This window comes from Mizuhopecten yessoensis, unplaced genomic scaffold, assembly GCF_002113885.1.
Source record: "Mizuhopecten yessoensis strain PY_sf001 unplaced genomic scaffold, ASM211388v2 scaffold10879, whole genome shotgun sequence".
NCBI classification, from domain to species: Eukaryota; Metazoa; Mollusca; class Bivalvia; order Pectinida; family Pectinidae; genus Mizuhopecten; species Mizuhopecten yessoensis.
The window spans coordinates 121,052-127,055 of NW_018408767.1; positions in this window are offsets into that span (position 1 = coordinate 121,052).

The following is a 6,004-nucleotide window of genomic DNA, read 5'->3' on the forward strand; positions in this document are numbered from 1 at the left end:
TGATACAATATGATACACTATGATACAATATGATACACTATGATACAATATGATACAATTTAATACAATATGATACAATATGATACAATATGAAACAATATGACACAATATGATACAATTTTATACATTATGACACAATATGATACAATATGATACAATATGACACATAGGACACAATATGATACAATATGATACAATATGACACATAGGACACAATATGATACAATATGATACAATATGACACAATATGATCCACTATGATACAATATGATACAATATGATACAATATAATACAATATGATACAATATGATACAATATGATACACTATGATACAATATGATACACTATGATACAATATGATACAATATGATACAATATAATACAATATGATACAATATGACACAATATGATACAATATGACACAATATGATACAATATGATACAATATGACACAATATGATACAATATGATACAATGTGATACAATAGTTAAAAATCAAAATTGGTCTGAACTGCTGTTGAAACAGAAGGGGCAATTTGTTAAACCCCTAATCTATAAATTCAAACTAAACGGTGAAGCGATTAATTTTTATTGAAATAAATTGAAAAATGTGTATTTTAGGAAGCATGTTACTTCTCAAAAATAGATAACTGTGGCCATTTAGGTTAAGTCAACCCTTTGGAACAAACATTCCATTGAAACGAATGCGATTAATTAAACTCCTGACAAACCTGTTTTACAAAGTTGTATTCAAATATAAAGCAATTACCCCAAACCATGTTCAGAATGCAAAAAAAAACCATTAAATCTAGAATGCACCAAACTCGATATCTTAAGTCAACATAAATTGGTTTGAAAATATTGAAATATCGATCAATGTCTTAAATAAAAAGTTATTGGAAAACATCACTGTTTTGGTGAAATTCTAAATGTGGGAAAAATTAATTTGTTAGATACAAAACTGGTTTGGAAATACCGAGGGTTTTTTCATAAGGCTACTGGACGATACGTTCTTTCGTGTTTTAGTGACTATCAGATGAAATTATTTTTTGGCACAAAGTAAATTAAAGTGGTGTGAGATAATTAAATTTATTGTTTTAGCTTTATAAATAAAATAAAAATAGTCAATTTCAACAACATATTTAACACATACACCGAAATCCACATACGAAATGTTTAAAAAAGTTGTAATAAGCATTCGTTAGTTCATGTTTACTGTAGATATATAAAGTTTTTCAACGGTGTTTTTTTAATATTATACAGATCAACTTCTCCGAACTTGACTGTTTTATTATATTATTATCAGCAATGGCATGCTATTTGATATACATTTAATAATATAATATAATCCAGCAACAAACCAGCTATTTACTTGACACGAATGACAGATACTCTTCCCTATCGCTATAACGTAGCTTTCGCCTACTTCCGGTGTAATGCATAGCTCCAAAGTACTTTAATCTGCTAACCTTTGAACAAGTATAATTCCACATTTTAATGATGTGGCAACAGGGACATCTTATTGTATCGACTTGTGAATCGGGGTGAAAACAGGTCCATTGTACCCCACTACATGACAGTAAGAAGCGGCAATTGCGCTATCATTTGCAGGGCCATTATCATCAGCTTCTTTGCTTTTAAAATGGTTGAGTTGCCCCACTTTATACACAGGTGTTGGTTGATAAAATTGTCAGTGCTGTCCTCGCAAAATCGGCCGCCTTTGGCATGTTGACCTTTCCTTTTAATTTACCTAAATAACAGTTCATGTTTACACTCAATTAGCTACGCTTATTCATCTAGATCCTACTCCTTAGTCCACATTTTCTATCACTTACTGGTCGTTAGGTGACCCGTCTGACATTCCGTCGTTCAATGACATTTCCCTTCTCCTGCAGTTTTCTAAACGCTTATTCACTTAAGTACTCAATCTGAAGACATTTTTCACTATAAACATCATTTGACTCCGCTCGGCAAAAGGGGTATGCTTTAACACGACTATGGGGAAAACAATAGTTACTGTTTTTTCGGTTACATATATTGTAGTTTACAATCATGTTTTATTTTCATATTTTTTGTGTGTTATATTTTGTGATAATCATTTGTCATGCTCTCTTATCTACATCATGTACTTACAAAGACTCATGTATATTTGTTATTACTTTACTGCATATTCATATATGATTTATTAAATATATTAACTTCTGACAAACCCTGTATTCTAGTCTTTATACGTGAACCATCATTTGCATCCCTTCCCAGAAACTTTTGGTTGAATGTACGGGACTAGTTAGGACGCGATACCTTATCTGTACACTGCCTCTTCGAGTATCATGCAATTATATAACTTTTGTAGCTGTCAAAATGTATTACTTATCAAATCATAATTATTAAAGATGACTTGTGATTTTTGACTACTTAGCTATTGACAGTTTATAATAGGGTGGAAAGTTACTATTAATTCCATATTCGGTTTTAATCGATCGTGTGTTTCTGCCTGCAAGATAACAAATGGATGCAGGTGACCAGCCGAAAAATATAACGTGTGTGTAAAGATACAAAAAAAGTTTATGAGTGTTGGTGTCAAGAAGAACACGAAAGTAAAAAAAAAGACGTTGAAAAAAGACAATAAATAGAAAAAAAGAAAAGATAGAAATTCAAACATAGAAAAACTGCGGATATTAAGCATTAGAATAAGTTTAAGGAATAAGATTTATCAGTTTGGTATGAATAATAAAGACTAAGTTTGTTTTTAACACGAACAGGAAATGAAAACTTATTTTGCGAGCTTTCGAAAATATCTGTTTGTTTTGTCAAGCAAAGAGTGCAAATGGTCGTTGTCTCGACTCTAATCCGCTGAAAAACTACTCACTTAGCCTCAGTGATCAAGTAAAGTCAGCTGTCAAAAATCATAGAAACATTTCGTCCAATTGCGATCTAATACCACAGGCAGTCAGACGGACGGGTAACATGTTTTTCAAATTCTGCCCCATAATGGATGTTAAAATGGTCATTTGCACACTTTGCTTGACAAAGGAAGCAGCCGTTTCGCAATAACAGCTCGCAAAACATGTTTTCAATTCCTCTTTGTGTTCAAAATAAAATTCGTTATTAGAATAAGTTGTTTTGGTAACACCAATATATTTATAAACTGCATTGGGCACTTGGAGTAAGTTGTATTTTACATCGAACTGGTAATTCTGCACTGTATCCATCGCTTTATATTTAATTGCGCTGTTGGTGTTTCGGTCTGGGAAGGGTTGGCATACTGTTTGTTTGTCATATGTTGAAAAGTCTAGGAAAATATTAGAAGTTCACGGCTGATAACTATATCTTTTATAGAAGTTCACGGCTGATAAGTATATTTTTTATAGAAATTCACGGCTGATAAGTATATCTTTTATAGAAGTTCACGGCTGATAAGTATGTTTTTTATAGAAGTTCACGGCTGATAACTATATCTTTTATAGAAGTTCACGACTAATAACTATATTTTTTATGGAAATTCACGGCTGATAAGTATATCTTTTATAGAAGTTCACGACTGACAACATATCTTTTATAGAAGTTCACGGCTGATAACTATATCTTTTATAGAAGTTCACAGCTGATAACTATATTTTTAGGTCACCTCAGCAAAATTCCGTCTCTGCGTATTGCAGAGTTATCTTCACTTGGGAGCAGGTATTGATTGTTACGTCACTTGTTTGTGGGAGTAACGTCATCAATTTTTGAGAAAACGACGTAATTTTCTCACACAACCCAATGACGTAACAAGCAATACCTGCTCCCAAGAGAAGATAACTCTGCAATACGCAAAGACGGAATTCCAATCACTTTCCGTCCGTCGTCGTCCGTCGTCCGTCGTCCGTAAACTGTTACATAATCAACTTCTTCTCAAGAACCAGTGGATGGAATTAGTTTATATAGGGAAACAACACTTTTGGGTATATTTTGACAATTTTCTGTTGGAAATTATTTTTCCTTGGTCAGAATCATCCTTGGAGGAGGAAGATGGTTTTAAATTGTAAAATTTGGATTCCTACCCCAACCCTAGGGGCCAGGGCGGGGCACAAAAGTGAAAATTAACCAATATTTCAAAAATCTTCTTCTCCAGACTCAGAGGTATTACAGTCATTTTCTCTGCATGGATGGGAAGATCATCAGGGGCTTTATTTGAATTGTAAATTTCAGGACCCCCGAGCTATCCGTTCTCCCTTGGGGAGGGGTAAAGTTTACTATAGTTTATATAGGGAAACAACACTTTTGGGTATATTATGACAATTTTCTGTTGGAAATTATTTTTCCTTGGTCAGAATCATCCTTGGAGGAGGAAGATGGTTTTAAATTGTAAAATTGGGATTCCTACCCCAACCCTAGGGGCCAGGGCGGGGCCCAAAAGGGAACATTAACCAATATTTTAAAAATCTTCTTCTCCAGACTCAGAGGTACTACAGTCATTTTCTCTGCATGGATGGAAAGATCATCAGGGGCTTTATTTGAATTGTAAATTTCAGGACCCCCGAGTTACTATAGTTTATATAGGGAAATAACACTTTTGGTATCTATTTTATCCATTTTCAGCAGAAAATTACTCAAACTTAGTCAGAATCATCTTTGGTGAATGAGAGTATTACTTTGGAAAATTGGGATTCCTGCCCCATCCCCAGGGGCTAGGGCGGGGCCCCAAAGGGAACATTTACCAATATTTTCAAATTCTTATCCTTTGATGACATGACAAGTATTGTATTTCACTTAGTTTACATGCTGATTTCCACATCACATCTAAACAATAAAATAAAGCTACCAGTACCTATGATATAACGCAGGTGACCGCTAAGGCCCTTGGGCCTCTTGTTTATAGAAATTCACGGCTGATAACTATATCTTTTATAGAAGTTCACGGCTGACAACAGATCTTTTATAAAAGTTCACGGCTGACAACATATCTTTTATAGAAGTTCACGGCGGATAACTATATCTTTTATAGAAGTTCACGGCTGATAACTATATTTTTTGTAGAAATTCACGGCTGATAACTATATCTTTTATAGAAGTTCACGGCTGATAACTATATCTTTTATAGAAGTTCACGACTGATAATTATATTTTTTATAGAAATTCACGGCTGACAACATATCTTTTATAGAAGTTACGGCTGATAACTATATCTTTTATAGAAGTTCTCGGCTGGCTGATAACTATATCTTTTATAGAAGTTCACGGCTGATAACTATATTTTTCATAGAAATTCACGGCTGATAACTATATCTTTTATAGAAGTTCACGACTGATAATTATATTTTTTATAGAAATTCACGACTGACCAATTATATTTGTTGGCGTAAGTTGGCTGATAACTATATCTTTTATGGAAGTTCACGACTGATAACTATATTTTTTTTATAGAAATTCACGGCTGATAACTATATCTTTTATAGAAGTTCACGGCTGGCTGATAACTATATCTTTTATAGAAGTTCACGGCTGATAACTATATCTTTTAGATTTTCACTTCTGCGTTATGCAACCATAATTGTTGGGAAAAGGTTTTATGAATTTAATTAACTTCATCAAAATGTGTCATTTATAGACTATGCATGAGCGTATTGATGGCACGTGAAAAGGTATGGGGTCACCGGCCCGACCACGTGGGTTTTCTCCGGGCACTCCGGTTTCCTCCCACACTAAGACCCCCCCGCGCGCTAACATAAGTGCCAGCAAGAGTGATTAATATAAGTTGACATAACTTGTTTTATGATTGTTGTAAAATAAATAAAGTTTATGATGTATTGATGGCACGACGTTTTAGGCATTCTTTTTGTAGTAATGTACACTTGCTGGTATTATTTAGTCCCTTTGTCGATATCGTAACCTATCAAAATAATAAAACAATTATCTATAGAATAAAGTTGGATTTTTATTCGCGCTCAAAGACTGTTCCGTATTGTCTAACAAAAGAAGTCAAGCAAACACAATTTAAAATGACATGACTTTATTTTGTGA